Source organism: Lathamus discolor, chromosome 1 (genome assembly GCF_037157495.1).
Source record: "Lathamus discolor isolate bLatDis1 chromosome 1, bLatDis1.hap1, whole genome shotgun sequence".
In the NCBI taxonomy this organism is placed as follows: domain Eukaryota; kingdom Metazoa; phylum Chordata; class Aves; order Psittaciformes; family Psittacidae; genus Lathamus; species Lathamus discolor.
Genome location: NC_088884.1, coordinates 102,806,856 through 102,823,385, shown reverse-complemented (window position 1 = coordinate 102,823,385; position 16,530 = coordinate 102,806,856). Strand labels below are relative to the sequence as shown.

Sequence of the window (16,530 nt, the reverse complement as noted above, 5' to 3'; positions counted from 1 at the left end):
CTCACCAGGGCTGGGGTTTTCTCTCCCCAGCAGCTCTCATAGAATTCAGCTATACAGTGCAACAGGAGACAACAGTTGGAAACCCCATTTTTAAATGCCCTCCTCCAGTTTGGTCTCTGAGGGAAACCCCCAGAGTGGTGATGGAGTAGTGCTGCCCACAGGCAGGAGCAGTTCAGGTATCTGCGTTTCACAGATATCCTGCTCCCAGACAACTAACTCTACCTCAGCAAAACTTGTGCTTCAGGTCACCATCTGTGCAAGAGCAATCACCAGACTTTGCTACTGCCCCAAGCAAGGTGGCTTCACCACAGACTGCAAAGGTTTTCCTGTCCACTGTGGCACCCAAATACAGTTGGCAAGCCACTTCACACCACCCAGCCTGGAACACCCTCAAGCCCGTGCTACATGGACAGACAGACCAAGTCAGGTAGCAAAACACATGAGGTTGGCTCAAGGTTTGCTGAAAAATCGTGGGTGAGCCAAGTCCAAAAGGGATCCCTCAGAGCACACAGACCTAAGGGGGTCAGAAACTGCCTGCTCTTTTCTTGTGTGAGCTGATTTTTTTGAGGTGCTCAAACATGTTTTGACTTCCTTGGATTTCCTGTGTGAAGGGAAGATGACTGTCATTCCTGAGCATATGAACATCTACATAGTGTACCTTCACCACCAAGTTCTGCACCTGGGCAATGATATCTTGCCACAATGCAGCAGCCCAGATGGGTTTACCTCTGCATTGTCAATTACTCTGCTTCCATTGCTGCAAGCACCCTCACAGGGCATTTGCCACCATCCATGAGTCAGTACAAAGTGCTGGCCACTTTTCTTGTTCAGCAATGTCCAGGGCCAGCTGGATGGCTTTCACCTCAAACTGGCTCGATTCGCCCTCTCCTTCAGCAGTTTCTGCAACTTGTCATTGAGGACTCCATACGGCTGCCTTCCATCTCCGATGCTTTCCCATAACACGCAGGACCCATCAGTAAACAAGGCATACTGCTTTTCACCTTCTGACAGTTTGTTATATGGTGGGGCCTCTTCAGCACACATCACCTCCTCCTCTGGTGACATTCCGAAATCTTTGCCTCTGGCCAGTCCATGATGACTTCTAGAATGCCTGGACGACTGGGATTTCCTGTTCGAGCTCTTTGTGTAATTAGTGCAGCCCATTTACTCCATGTAGCATCGGTTGCATGATGTGTAGGGGAGACCCTGCCTTTGAACATCCAGCCCAGCACGGGCAACCGGGGTGCCAGGAGGAGCTGTGCTTCAGTGTCAATCACTTCTGAAGCAGCTCGAACCCCTTCCTAGGCTGCCACTATCTCTTTTTCCACCGGAGCATAGCTGGCCTCAGATCCTCTGCATCCCCAACTCCAAAAGCCGAGGGGTCTACCTCAAGTCTCCCCTAATTCTTTCTGCCAGAGGCTTCAGGTAGGACCATTCTCCCCAGCTGCAGTGTACAGCACATTTTTCACATCTTGCCCTGCCTGGATTGTCCCCCAGGCTACTGCATGAACTATCTCCTGTTCTTGTGATGGCCCTACTTCATCCTCTTCACTAAATGAGCTGTCTTTCACCTCCATTTGTTCTTGTGTACAGAGGTAACTGGTAACAGTGTGGGTTGGTTCTGGTTCCACTGCAGTGCCTGTCGCTGGGGTTGGAGTAGCCACAGTGTCTGTTGTTTTGTTATCAGGTCCAGAGACTTTCTTTTCCCCTTAAGGGTACCAGATAATGTTAAACATGTTAGTAAGCAAGTGTCAGGCCCCAGCACGTTGCAGTGATTTGTGTCTCTCTGGAACTGGTAAGGTGACAGCATACTTTTCCCAAATATTTCACTAGTTTTTCCAGGTTCTGCACTTGTTCAGGGGTGAAGTTCCAAAGCACTGGAGGTGCCCACTGGCCTAGGTACTTGCCCATATTATCCACACACCCTGCCACTCATGAATGTCCAGCCTTGGAGAAGATGTCTTGGTGGTCTTCTTAGATAGTTGTTTAACCTTAAGCAAGACCTGAACCATATGCAGCAACATGCTGGTTCCTAGCAAAAGGACCAGGTTGATTTCAAGGATACTCAAAGGATATTAAAAATCTTAAAAAATCCCAAATTCTGCTGTAATCAGCCTGGAGGAGAAGGAAGATGTTGGAAGGAGGCAAGGAAGGAAGGAAGGAAGCTGTAAGAAGATGTGTCCCCCCGGAGTTGGCTTTCTGAGAAGAAAAGGCAAAAGGTGTAATTATTAATAGTTCCCAATACATTACATCTGAAGACCATAGGTGACGGCAATGCTGAGTACACATACCAGATTAGTTTCACGACCAGCAGCCCTATCATATCATAAGCCAATACTGTGAAGTACAACAAAATAATGATCTTAGCCCAGGCCCCAAGGACAAAAAACATCACTACAGTGAACACATACTGTAAGATATTATGCAACACAGCCCACGAGAACAAGCACAACTCCAAGAGCCCATAAATCAACATTGTGACCAGCAACTATTAAACCAATGCAATGAATGCTTACAACTAATTTGTATTTACACCTTTTGGTTGGATCCATTACTATCTCAACTCTTTGTGCCCCACAGTGAGCACTAAAAAGAACTGGGTCGAACCCCAGCTGATAATTAAGTACCACGCAGCCACTTGCTCAGTCCCTTACCCCCATGGTGGGCTGGGGTGGAGAATGGGAAAAAAGGTAAAATCTCATGGGTTGAGATAAGAATAACTTAGTAATAAAGTAAAATATAATAATAATATAAATAATAATATTAGGAAATAAAGAAAGAGAGAGAGGAATAACCCCCCCCCCCCCCCCCCCCCAAGAAAGACAAGTCATGCACAGTAAAATTGTTCACCACCTGCTGACTGATGCCAAGCCCAACCCTGAGCAGTTACTGGCTCCTCGTGGCCAACTCCCCCAGTTTCTATGCTGAACATGTCATGCTGTGGTATGGAATACCCCTTTGGCTAGCTCAGGCCAGGTGTCCTGTGTCTGCTTCCTCCTAGCTTCTTGTGCCTCTCCTCACTGGCAGAGCTTGAGAGAGTGAAAAGTCCTCTATCAGGGTAACTGCTACTTAGCAACAACTAAAACACTGGTGAGTTATCAGCATAGTTCTCACACTAAAGCCAAAACACAGCACTGCACCAGCTACTGGGAAGAAAATGAACTTACATTTCTACTTCCTTAGGTTTTGTGTGTGAAGGGAAGATGTTGGGCATTTAGTGATGTTGCTGGCTACTGCTTCCCTGAACTGGGATTCATTTCGTGATCAGTTTTGGAAGCCTGAGGAGAAGCAGAATTGTGCATTGATCTGCTCCTGCTGCTTTACAGGCACAGCAGAAACATCACTGACATTCAGCAGTGGTGCCTTTTGGTGGCGCCAGAGCCTTGGACCACAGCCTGGGTAAGCGTCAACCCAGTCAGGGTGTCATCTGCCTTTAGGTTCAGGTTCTTACAGAAGATGATTACTTGTCTAGTGCTCAAAACCAAGATTCTTCTCTGGAATACTTTGATGTAAATGTTTGACTTCATAGGAGTCCATTATTGTTCTCCTCCTGTAACAAACCCTAAACATCACAGCAGTAATGAGCTTTTCATACTAAAATCTCTCTGGCAGATAGGTTGGGAAGGAAGGGGTATGTTACCTGTGTGTACTGAGATGGTGCGTTGTGTTATGTGCTCCTGAGCTTCTCACTTGTGTTTCGCAGATTACAGACGCATGCCAGCATTTCTCTGCCTCTTCAGGAAGAAACTGGATGTCTTTTTCAGAGAGAAATTTTAATCAGATGGAAATTACTGGACTCACTACAGCAGGCAAATAGTTCAAACCTGTGTTCTGTATCATGCAGGTTTTTGGGGACCACGCTGAACCCATGGACATCCAGAGAGGGACCCCATTTCCTAGTCCAACAGTGGCTTCTGTTGAACTGCAACTTGGTAATGAAGGAGGAAAAACAGCACTGGCAGCACTCGCCATGCTGTTAGTTGGGAATATTACTCCTGGTCTGTATTTCTTGCTGTGTTTTCAGTGTTAGGCCTCATGCTCTGCGTTAAGCCAAATGAAGAGCTCAGTGCTGTGCAATGGCCCATGGAGAAAAGTACTGCTTTCTGGTGAGAGATGCAGACTATTGTGCTGGGGAGTGGCAGGCTGATGTTGAGTCTCACAGCCCTTGCAGCATTACAAAGCCATGTTGGGCAAATAAACATCAGTCAAGCTACTTATGAAGCAGGGTTGACTGCTTGGGCATTTCTGTATCGCATGAACTCTTGACTCGCAGGCTAGCAGTTCTTCTGGAACTTCCCTGGCAGAGCCTCTGAGACTGATGTAGACTGATAGCACACGGTCATCAAGCAGACCTGCTGAGAAAGGGGAGGGTTGCACACCTACTGGTGATTTCTGACTAGATCACACTCATTCTGTAGAAAACAGTCCAGGGAAAGGCATGCCAACACCATCATGTTTCCTGGTGAATGTCTCCATAGGGGTGGTCTGGGCTAGCTCTTCATTTTGAGACTAAAGATGTCCTATCCTGAAAAAAATGAGGCATCTCACTCCATACAGAAGTGCTGAGATGGACTGTTATGGGTCATTAATACATACCTACCTGCCATTGCCATTTGAAGACTATCAAGTCGTGCAGGTACCTACCACCTGTAGTTATTTTAGGTCTTTTTTTTTTTTTTTTATGAATGAGGTTGGAAAAGCTTCCCTTCTCTGGACAGCAGGCCCAAAGCCACCCTCACAGACATGAGGAGACTGGAATACCATGCCAACTGCTGGAGATGCACGTTTGACCCAGAAGTATAGATGCCTGTATCACACTCAGTACTCTAGCAAGTATACCAGTTTGAGGACAGGGGAGTGCAATATGCTGCATCACCTGGGAAGAAGCTACTTGAAGGTCAATTACTGCACAGCAACCTCTGCATGCAGGCTTTCTGGTCCATGGGGGGCACATGGAGGGTCCACACCCAAACACAGCTGGCTCACAAAGACAACAGAGCTGCGGTAAGCCCCCCAAAAGTGCTTGTGCTACCCCCTGTATGGAACAAAGGTGGAGAATGAGACTCCCCTGCAAGGAAAGTGACAGGACAGAAACAACACTGCAGTGAGTGCTCCTGCGGCGTTGTGATGTGCTTCTGTAGCAAGCAGCAGTTTATAAAGCACTGATTAACCTAGTAGAAGCGGGAATTTTTCAACACCTTAGATGGGGAAAGGGACTAAGACTGTAATGGTAAATTGAGTTAAACATCTCGTAATAGTTACTATGGAAGAACTGCCTTTAGTGCTGTAACACTTGTCTGCCTTGCTTAGGTATTCTGAAGGGAAAATAAATAGCTGAGACGCTGCTTTTCTGCAGTGCCTCCCAAGTACATCAGAGCAAGCTGTCTCAGCAACTTATTAACATAGAACTAAAAGCAACACTCCAGGAGACCAGGCTGCATTTATTTCCCTTAATGCTGTTCAGCAAAGCTACCTGTCGTGTACTTGAGCTACCTGACCATTGTGAAACCTGTAAGTTAATGTCTTTTGCCTCCTGCCTTATCATCGTGAAAGATTTTAGGGCCCGAAGAAGGTGATGAACAGCATCAATCGACATGTAGTGTCGTGGTGTGCTGCTAGAATGGGCTGTTTTAATCAGTAACGCCCTTCCCCAGGCAATATTAGCGTCGGATAATCTAGCGACTGTTGCAGTTTAAATTGTGGGTATTAATTAATTAACTTGCTAATTATTGTGGCTGGTTTCCTGTACCCGCCTTCCCATGGGGAGCTCGGGTGGGAACGGGCACGATCAGCCGTGCAACAGGGACAGCGTTGGGGAGCGTGGCGCCTAGCAGGGGCAGAGCGGCCCCGCTTCGCTAGCGTCCCGCCGGCCGCGCCCGGGATATGGTACCCGGAGGGCCGGAGGCTCGGGCGGCCATGCTGGCAGCGGGGCACGCCGGGAGATGTAGTTCTCCGGCACTCGGCTGCCGTGTGTCCGCGCTGCGCTCGGACGCCCGCAGCACCGCACCACCGTGGTCTGGTGCCACCGTGGCCCGCGAGGCGCTTGTGCTGCCGGCTCCGTACCGGCTTCCTCCAGGCGGCCCGGCTGCACGGCGGCCAACCCCCGCGCGGCCACCCCCCGAGGGCGGATGCGCAGCAGCGCTCACCAGTCCGCTCCGCCAGCTGCGCACCCTAACACGGCACCAGCGCGGAGGCTCGCAGCACGGTGCTCCCTGCCGGCCGAAACGCGGCATTTGCGGCGTCAGCCCCTCACACGGTGCCGCCGCCTGGTGGCGGAACAGCGGCACTGCGGCAGTGAACTTCTCCAGCTGCGTCCCCTCTTCTGCTCCCGATCCCGAAGTTACCTCGTAGCATCTCAGAATCGTCTAGGTTGAAAAGACCCTTAAGATCATGGATTCCAACTGTTAACCTAGCACTGCCAAGCCCTGGCTCAAGGTCCCCCCTAAGCCTTCTCTTCTCCACGCTAAACAACCCCATTTCCCTCAGTTGTTTCTAAATTTCATTCAGAGGTACATTAGCCAACAGTTCAGGTGTAATTTAGGCAGAAAAACTCAGGCCAACTGCTTTGCCAGGCAGTGTCCATTCCTGGTGAGTGCTATAGCCTATTTAATGTTCTGCGTTTGATTTTGTTTCCAATTTACATTATTTAACTAGCTCAAAGTATTACCACCACCACAGTGTTAAATCTAGATGTAGGCAGCTTGTGCCGCATGGACAGTATTTTCCCTAGAGCCCTGGCTCACATGAGAACTTCCTTGTTGTTCTATTCCCTTGTAGGAGGTACAGTTTTCTTCCTTTGTGGGTCCTCATTAATGAAAAATACTTTGAATAGTTTGAATCCCACAGTAGCAAAACAGTATGGCATAACACACAAATAATGAAGAAAAAACCTGCTGCTAGCACGGATCGCCTCCCAGTGCTCATAGTACAGGGTAGCACATGGCATTTCCAGCCCCGCTCACATCTTAGCTTACTTGCTGCAGTATTAGCTTTTTGCTGCAGCTCTGCCCCTGTCCCAGCAGTGGAGAATGGAGAGGGAAGAAAGGTGCCAAGGGGGCCGTATCTGCCCTCTCCCTGGAAAAATCACCTTTCATTTCTTCTGCTGCTTCTTTGGGGGGTGGATTGGAGAGGTTCTGTATGGGCAGAGCAAAGGTACTGTGAGTACCATGGTTGGAGGGGTTTAAAGAGCAGAGAGCTGTTTAGACAAAAATCATGGTCTCTTAATATAAGTGAAATTAAATCTGGTCTCTGTAGGAAATAGAGACCAGATGTTGTATGCTGCCTTTTAATACTTCTGCAAATTAAACAGGGTGGGGGGACAGATAGTGCCTGCACTCTATACTTTTCTGGCCTTTTAGATTACACTTCAGTAGATTATTTAGATTTACCTGGTTTAGGACATTTCTATGTAAAGTATGTGCATTGCAAAAAATCTACTCTCTCTACTTTGGCTGGGATTTTTGGTTGGTTGGATTTTTTTGACTAAGCAAATAATTGATTCTTGAGATTTTATTTGTGTCTTTCTCAATTCCCTGATTCATCTCTCTCCCCCTGCCCCGTGTTTGTAGAACAGTCTGAAATTTATCCATGAAACTATCAATTTTCTTACTCTAGTGAGTTTTTCTTAGACTGGGATATCATGCATCTTTTTGTACAAGCTTGTTTTATCTCATTTTTATGGTTTCCTTAAAGCTCTGATTCTTCTAGAAAAGGCTATTTAGTGCCCTAAAGAGGTGACTGAGCATTTTTCTTATCAGTTATTTCCTATCAAATTTGCCTATGGTGCAGGTTAAGTTCTCTATCCCTCTACTGCCAACTCAGCAGTAGTTAATCATGCAATTTAGTCTGATGATAATTTATGCATAATGACGCATGAGATGTAAAAAGCCCAACAGAGGAGTTCGAGGGACTGGAAGTCAGGGGGGGAAAACTTCCCAAACCAAACATTCCTACCTCTTTTCCTTGCAAACTCAGCATACCTTATGCTGAAACTACTGAGACACCATGGAGCCCTGCTTTTTTTTACAGTCTCTTGGTGGTGGAATCACACTTTAAATCATTCAGCAAAAGCATGACTTAGTTAACACTTCATTATGCCAGAAGAGTTCCACTATGCTGTAGTTGGCAGAAAAACCTGACTTTCCTCGTGCATTTTATCCTTCACCCACTTTAAATTAAGAAAATGTGACTTTAAAAGTTTTTGTCTAAAAGGCATATGGCTGAATGTCTACTTACCCAATCATCAGTTGTAGTAGGAGGATATATTAAAAATAAGAAAGATCAGATACCACATTTAAATTAAGATATTTCTATGCTTTTTCTTTTTTCCCTTCAGGACTAAATATTTCACTGTAAAGCATTATTTGAAGAGTAACATGTTTCATCTCAAGGATTATGAATGTCTTGCAGTATAATTTTACAATGTGGCTAGTTAAATAACTTTAGTAAGTGGAGAACATGGTTATTTGGTCACATATGGGCTTTCAAATTGTGATCTTCAGACTAGCAGCTGTCTGCAGTATTGTAGGAACAGTCGCATACATGGTCCCAGGGCCAACTCCTCCCTTTTACAACTTGTATAAAGGTGATGGGAGCCTCCAAATTATTTGAGGGCAGCAAGGGGTATAGGAAATCTGGCAGTCATAATCTTAGTGGAAAATTCTTTTTCAAGAAGCAGAAAATAGACTTATCACTAGAATAATACTATAACCAGCCCAAAATGACGTTCATGCTCTAGTAATGCTGGGATACAAGCCTCTAAAAAACCTGAAGTTACTAATGGTTATTTTCTACAGCTGAATCCCAAACCCTTTGTTAGGTTGTTTGTTTTTTTTCTCCTTTTTTTAAGCAAGAATCCAATTTGCAGTATTGAAAAATTCAAACAGTGAGGTTATATGCTGCTGAATTATAACATCTGGTTTAATTTTGTACCCTTTTAAGAGACAAGTTGTAAAAGAGAGATCCTTCTGAAATGGATAAATATCCTCCCCATTCTACTGGAAGTATATTCAAAAGAAAAGAGGGGGGAAACACCCACCCATGGCATTGCCATCAAAACCAGTCCAGCAGCACTACCAGAACATGTAAACCTTTTTCAGCTAAATATGATGTTCTAACTAAAGATACCTCAGTGCATCTCAGTAGTCATGGGCTTACACAGAAAGACTTCTCCACCCTGGGCTCAAATTTGTAATAATGGGATATCCTGAGAAAGAAATTGCAGAAATACTTTATAGGAAGTACCATCAAGAAGTTAACTCGTCCACTTTGCTGTTGTAAACATTTTTAGACCTGTTTATATATCTTATTCAATAAAGAGTGCAGTGAATGTGGTAGAAAATCCCTGCTGCTCTCATATCATGCTAACACACAGGGGGCTTTTGCCTCTGATATGACTCATTTTTTTATAACTAGTTATGTTCAAAATGAGAAAATTTTTAATAATGTCCTGAAGTACCTCTCATTTATAAACTATATACATAGAAAGAAGCAACTAAAAGGTAGCCTCTAGTTTATATTTTATTAGAAAAAAATCCCCAATTTTAGTCTAAATTTAGTCTGTGTTAATTGATTATATCTTTAAAATCCTCATGACAATGCAGATTCTGCTTTGAAAACTGACATCTTCTCCAAGAAAGAAACCCACATAGTGGTACATGAATTTTACACAATTTGAAAAGAAAAATCCCAGAGGACTAAGTTTAAATTAGGTTCAATTCATGTGTCTCAGTTAAAAATGCATGTAGCCTTTCTGCAGAGGTAGTAAAAACTCAGATGTACAGTGCCCTGAGCAAAGCGGTCTAGGTTGGCCTGTACAGCTTCAGATTTCGTGAAGAATATAGAGATATTGAGTAACTGCAAGGACCTCAGGAGGTCACCTGCTTCAGCTTCCTACTCAAGGCAGGGCTACTTTTGAAGTTCAGTCTGGTTGCTTAGGGACTTATGCACTCAGGGTTTGGAAATTTTCAAGGCTGGGGACTCCACAGCCTCTCTGGGCAACATGTAACAGTGTGTAACACCCAACTCCATCCCTGCATATGCACAATACTTCTATTTCTACTTTGCAGCCCATCCCACTTCCAGCCCCATACACTTCCTTTTCACATTTGAGCTTAGTTTGGAGTTTCCTGTTCAGCCAGCCTGGCCACCTGATACCTATGCCTGTTTTTCTGCAGTTTTGGATGGACTGTCTGTGCTGTCGGGAGGCTGGCCATGAGGACTGACCAGCTGTCTGTGGCCCTCTGCCCTTCAGAGCACCTTCCCATGAGATCTTGTCTGCTCTCTGCCTCAACAAGCTCAAGTTCAGAGGCTTTAGTCTGCCACTGCTGCTTCTACACTCTGCTACTCCTACTACTAACTCCTTTTGCTTTTGAGATAAAAAATACTGTAAGGCAAGAGGCAGCGAAGTAGATAGCAAATTGTGCAAAACCAATCATTTTTTAAAATTACCAGCATTAGATTAGAATTTTAGCTGTCACATGATACTAACACCCAATTGCCTTCAGACTGTAAAGATGGTATAAAGCCTGCTCCTTATTTTTCAACATGCTGGGTTTTCTTCAAGGAGAGAAAAAGGTGATGGAACAGTTGCCACTCTGTGCCTGTGACTATGGTACATGCGCTTATGAACTGGGAAAGAGGAAAAGGTGGCCAGCCAGATTCAGAAAGAAATTCCCCATTTGTCTGCCTCTGTGCTTGAGATAAGGTTGTGGGTATTTACTTTTTTTCTGATTATTTTTAGGCTGCCTTTGAATTTCTAGCACCCTGAGGTCTGTCAAGAGATGTGCTGGCCAGTCCCTGATTTGTAGTACTCCCCAGCTAGTTCTTTACCAGGCTCCTCCACAGCATTCCGGTAAGTACAGAAGATCTGTTTCCATCTTCCAAATGGAGCACCCAAAAGTTGTTGTCTGCTTTTTATCATATGTCACAACAAAATTCCAGCGGCTTGCTTTTGTTTAACCATCTCTCCCTCCACATATGATATAGACTTGCCTTTCCTCCTCTTTTCACTGTGGATTTGTGTGTCGCCTGTCTCCCCAGCTACCTCCAGAGAGGAAAGTTTCTAGAGGGAAGGTTTCACATATAATGTGAGGAGATCTGGTTCTCAAACCAAGTGGTTAGTACTCCTCTAAAAATAAATGTGCTTTCTATCACCGTTGAAAAAAAATCTCCAGATATGTAGATCTTCTCATCTCAGGATCTGAGGACATGTATTTTATTTCAAATACAAGAAGAATCAGGCAATAAAAAATAAAAAATATCAAAATTCTGAAATTGGTAGTGATGGAACTGGCATTTTATCAAATATAACCTGTTTGGAACTTATCTGAGTGACTAGTAAAACATTTAAAACATGCCCGGTATTTCAGCTATTCACTTAAGCTTTGGCTGCATGTTATAGAAGCCTTCCTGTTGTAGTTCCCAGGTACAGTGCAGTTATTTGAACTTACTCCTTGGGCAGTCCTTCAAAGGGTCAGTTTACAGTAGTTTCCCTATTACTGGTAGAATGTGAAGGCACTGAAGAAATCCTGATTAAGATAGCTGACCACATTGCCTCAGAACTGACGGAACTTAACTGACTCTGCCTTCTGCAGAGATACCTTCACTTGCAAGAGAACTAAGCTCTGGGCCCTCTGATACAAGCAAAATGTCAGGGAGGAAGGGTCAGAGACAGACTTCAGAAAGTTCTGCTGAGGAGAATTGGTTATTTCAACTCTCCACTTTAAACTTCAACTCAGTAATGTTCTTCCCTAAGTTGTGGGTTTTCCATAGGGGTCTCCCAGTTTCTTGAAGGAATAACCAGGCTTGAGAAGGAATGGTTGAAGGTGGTATAGCAACATGTCAAATCCCTTTTTTCCACATTATAAATTCAACTGCCTAGGAGGAAACCACCTCATGACTTGGAGTACTTTAGGACAAACATTAATAATAAATTCTAATTGGTCATTATTGCTTGAACAGAAAATATCAGATTTCATTTTCACCAGGAGGAAATGAAAATGTCATGTACTGTAATATGACAAGCATGGAATTTACAGTAGTGATATGTACTTGTAATTACCTTTATATGTGTAAATGCACACAAAGCAGAACACCAGGGAGGCCGTTTTACAACAGATTTAATCAAGAAAACATCTATGTCTCCTCATAAACTTACTTAACCAACTTTGAAAAAAGAATGGAGTTGATTAGACAGGTTAATGGGGTGATGTCTTTATAAATGACAGATGGCCACGTTAGAACAGAAAGTTGTTCACTCTCCATTTTTTATTTTATTTTCCTTATGAGACTATTTTACTTTTTTTTTACTTATGAAAGCATTGCTCATACATTTTTGATTAGCAATGGTTCACTGAAAAAAAAAAGCAATTTCCAACGAACCTGAACTTTTAACTGGATGGATGTTGTCATTATGCTTAAGTGGCAATAATCAAAACTAAAATACAAAATGAATTTTTTGGAATTCCAGGGCTTTATAAACATCCTGACCTCCCTGCATTGGCCTGCAAATGGAGAAAAGTGCTTACAGATTTGCAAGCTCATAAGAACATAACAAAGGAATGGAAACATGAAGAAGAAAGCTAGCTTTTTTTGTGATAAAGGGAACCCATTAGTGCTGAATTAGGCAGAGTAATTTAAAAAAATAGAATTAAAAAAAGGCAAGAGTCTTAATTAAGAATAAAAAAAAGATATTGCTATAGTGCAACGTTGGCTACACTTGAAAAAAATATCCACCTCAGGTGTAATGATTTTACCTCAGAATTATTGAAATGTAGATTGTGGGATAATCCAGATTGTTAGTCTTCCCTCAGATATATGAGGTGTCTGGAAGGGGATCACACATGCACTGTTTACCAAAGGAGGATTCACCAAGAACCTGTCCAAAGATCTCTGGTGGTGTGCCCTGGACACCTGGCCAGGCCTGAAGAGGAGCAACTGCAATAGCTGAAGTTGCTGTTGAAAGCCACCATCGCAGCAGCAGCTCTTGGCTTTTTCCTGAATGGTGAGCTGCTTGGCAATGGTCTGTGTGCCACCACTGGCATGTGCCATGATTTGTGTAGCTCTACCTAAAGATTTGCAATGCCTGTTCAGCTGTTAGATGCAATTGTGCGATTATTTCTGTCACATTCTTCCATCTCTCTTCTTCTCCTATATGAAAAATGACCATTCCTAAATGAACCAGAAATAAAGCAAGTAATACGTGCATTGCTAATCTTCTACTCCTTTTTCCTCCTCCTTTGGCACTTTTCACTGAAGTGTACAGTTTCTTCATCTGATGCAGATTCTCGATTAAAACAATCCTACCGAACATGTCTCCAGCCTTCCAGACATGAATTTGAAAACCAAAGTCTGCCAGGAATGTTTTCTCTTGTAATTTTCAATTTGAGTTTAGGACTTATGAGAACACTAGATTCTGCTTTGGAAAAACTCTGGATCTTTGGTGCCATTTTGCATTCATTAGGACTGTAGTACCAGTGCAGTGAAACAATCCTGAAGTACTCTGCAGTAGAAAGCAGTAATAAGACATAATTCTGGATAGTCAGGACAATGTAGCTGTAGCATGTCAGAGTCTGGCTTAGAATTTCTGCAGCCTTTCCAAGTGTTAGCATATTGCTGACTTCTAAAACAAGGTATGAGAGCATAGCACAAGCTTAATTTCATGTATCTGTTCACATGCAAATCAATAGTTTCCATAACGGTGGCTAATCCTCGTTAGCAGGAATAGATCAGCTTATCTCTTAGGTAGCTGACAGCTGAAGATACAATGGTCTGGCTTTTACTAGCAACATTATAATCAACAGTTTGTGGTGATTTGACATCATATTTAAGTCGCTACACAACACAATTGACTTGTGCCACAGTTCACCTTTTATTAACATAAAGAAAATAAATTCCACACAGAGTTTTCATTTAGGCAATAGCCGTAACTGCCTTTGTGTTCTGTATGGGTATTTCCGACAGATTAATTGCTATAACGTCAGTAACACCATGTATCAATGTACTGCCATCCGGTCAAATGTTACCAAACTGAAATGGATGTCATGCCATGGAAACTGTTTAGATCTACCCTTGCTTGATTAATTCTCAAGTTCAGCCAAAATTTTACTGTGTCCTAATACCACAGCCAAGTCCCTGCTGCCAGATTCCAGATTTTCTCCAGAGCTCCTATTTCCCCCAGAGCCAGCCAGAGGCTCACGGCATTTTGAGGTTAGAGATATGATTTTTTTTTTGTGTTCAGTTGATGGTAACTGGACTAATCACATCAGTGGTGAATCTCTGGTTTCATAAATGTAGCAGGGATAGGATATAGGAGTTAATACAGAAAGGATTATGCAAAACATTTGTATCTTCAGCAAAGACTAACTTCCACAGTGCTTGATGCTCAACAGTAAGCTACTGTCTTCCAGCACCTGGTTGCCTTGCAAAGTAGTCAGCTTGAATGCCTTGATATGCAGAATACACCACAGCTAATCTATTCAGACAGTCCTTGAAAGCTTTAGTTTACTGTGATCTCTCAAAGCAAGTAAATAAGTAAAAGAATGTTCCTCTGCATGCAGCTATTATAATATGCTAATGAAAGACACTGCAGCTTGGAAGAACCTGGCAAATGCTTCAGTCTTCTCAATCTTTTTCTGTTTTCATTCTGTTCCTAAAACACTGATTCTGTACTGCTTTGTACAGACTGTCTCCCTGTACACCTCTTTGCCATTGATCCCCATTTCTATTAAAAGTCTCTTAGTCCCCATTACTTTCACTTTCTGCTGTTCTATTCTCTGTTTAATTCACCTCATTATTTTGATACAGTTTCTCTCCTTCTTCCCAAAACATGAAGATTGCCTCCTCCTTCTTGTCTTGCTCATCCTCCTACACACTGCCCTATGACTTTTTCTCCCTCCAACAGAGCCTCCTCCCTCTGAATCCTACACAAGTATCTCCTCAGGGGGAGCTATATTGGAAAGAAAATGAGCTAATAAAAAAAATGTGTGACAGATTAGAAGTTAATAAGTTGGAACTTATAATAAAAAAGTTTCAGGTGAGCCCAAATTAATACAGCATCCAAGAAATATAAATCTGTTTAAAAAGAAGGAAAACAAATACAGCATTAATTCTCAGAGACCCCACCACCCCCATTTTCTTTTCTGTGTAGCCACCAGTTGCTGTGCAGTCTCTGGGAAACAAGGACTTAGCCAAAATTCTCAGGCTTTTCTGTTCTCACTGTTTTCGCTTCAGCATTGTGATCCAGAGAAATACTAAAAGCCAGAGGGAGATTTTACAGCTTATGTGTTCACTACAAGAACACCTCTAATCTTTGTCATTGTAACTATACAGTAGAGCTGAAAGACTGAAGCAGCACCATATGTACCAACAGTGACCTGTTTTCTTAATAATAATAATGATATTAGTAGTATTTCAAGCTTTTGTTACTCATTCCTTCCTGTGATGCAGCACAGGACCATCACTGCATTTACCCCAGAGATCTTAATCCAGCCTCTGTGAGAAGTGATTTGTTGGGGATTTCAAAACATCCTCTGAGAGCATACAGAGTGTTACGCAGAAACCCTCATATAATCCCTCTCAAAACTCTAATATGGAGCTATTTCTAGGTCTTTTGCATCTTTTGGTCTCTTTGCATTCAACTCCTGCTCTTTAAATAGCAAACCCAGGTTTGGCTGGGGGGTTTTACTATATGGGGGAAGTGCTTGTAGTGTGAGGTGAGTGGATACAGCTGCTTCCACAAGGTCACAGAACCCTTTGGGTTCAGCGCAGCAAGGCAGTCAAGTGCATGCTCAGGGCCACCACCCTCCAGCACACTCTGCAGTTGTACAGGTATCTGATCTGATCAATATGACATTTAAACTGAGGTTTCAGTAAAGCAACATGATTTATAGGGTCTTCTGAATACTAATGTCATACACCTTTGTTTTGCCCAAACACAGCATACGGTTTAATACCAAAGCTGAAAACAGAGTAAACACATCACACAGTGCTGCCGGGAGCTGTATTCTGAGGAGGACTTGCACAGCAACAGTTTCATCTTTTAGTACAAATAAGAGAGTGGAAAAAAAGGCAAACAAAATAAGGGAGTATGACTCAAAAGGAAAAGTAAGGAGTGCTCATTAAAAATAGTGCACAATGAGTTGTTTCACAAGTGTATTCAGAATTTGCCGTGGTAAAAGTTCATGAGAGATTTTCTGGCATGGCTTGGATGGTGTAAGGAACTACACTGACATTTTGAAGATCTTTCTAAGCTAAAGGAACAAAAGAAATGAGCTAAAGCAGCTTCTTCAGCTCAGTACAAGCATAATTTCCTTAGAGAATGGAAATGCATTTTCTGAAGCCACCTCGCTGAAACTCTTTAAGCATTCATTTATTAATTCAGTGCTTTTAAAAACACTGATAGCAGCAACCCACCAATGTGAACACATGATGCAGACAAGTAAGGAGATACACTGATAACACACATAAAAGTGAGTAAAATTCACCATATGCATTTAAAAAATACATTATAAAAAGTAAAATTCTACATTA

At 43.1% G+C, this 16,530-nt stretch overlaps 1 long non-coding RNA gene across 3 annotated transcripts; it reads left to right on the top strand.

Annotated features, from left to right (window-relative positions):
* Window positions 1-3,002: 3,002 nt before the first annotated feature.
* Window positions 3,003-13,297, top strand: LOC136018899 (uncharacterized). Of its 3 annotated transcripts, XR_010614631.1 has the most exons (4): window positions 3,003-3,399; window positions 3,704-5,004; window positions 10,742-10,852; window positions 12,470-13,297. It is a non-coding gene; the product is annotated as an uncharacterized LOC136018899 (long non-coding RNA). The 3 variants fall into 3 exon arrangements; XR_010614632.1 differs by lacking the exons at window positions 10,742-10,852; window positions 12,470-13,297 and having other exon boundaries at window positions 3,704-4,106; window positions 4,691-5,376; XR_010614630.1 differs by lacking the exons at window positions 10,742-10,852; window positions 12,470-13,297 and having other exon boundaries at window positions 3,704-5,376.
* Window positions 13,298-16,530: the final 3,233 nt, after the last annotated feature.